This window comes from Sinocyclocheilus rhinocerous, unplaced genomic scaffold, assembly GCF_001515625.1.
Source record: "Sinocyclocheilus rhinocerous isolate Xijiao unplaced genomic scaffold, SAMN03320098_v1.1 scaffold1128, whole genome shotgun sequence".
In the NCBI taxonomy this organism is placed as follows: Eukaryota; Metazoa; Chordata; class Actinopteri; order Cypriniformes; family Cyprinidae; genus Sinocyclocheilus; species Sinocyclocheilus rhinocerous.
In genome coordinates this window covers 35,085-35,365 of record NW_015632731.1, presented here as the reverse complement: position 1 = coordinate 35,365, position 281 = coordinate 35,085, and positions in this window count along the sequence as shown.

The window sequence follows — 281 nt, the reverse complement described above, 5'->3', positions numbered from 1 at the left end:
GAGAGCGGAGAGCCGCGCTGGAATCATCCCAGGCTGACGCTCACAAGTCCGAGGTAAGTATACAGCGCGCTGCTAATTCTCCCACCACCTCTACTCCGTGTGTTTCTCTGCACAGGCCCGGTGCACCCAGGACACGATCTGTCCAGATGTCCTTCACTCCGGCGTCAGGACACCACGGACCCTGGGTGCACCCGCAGCGGAAGACGCAAGCCAGGCCCCAGGCGACGACCTCTCCCCCTCCGCCGCCTCCGGTCTTCGAGATCTCCACCCGGAACCGCTTC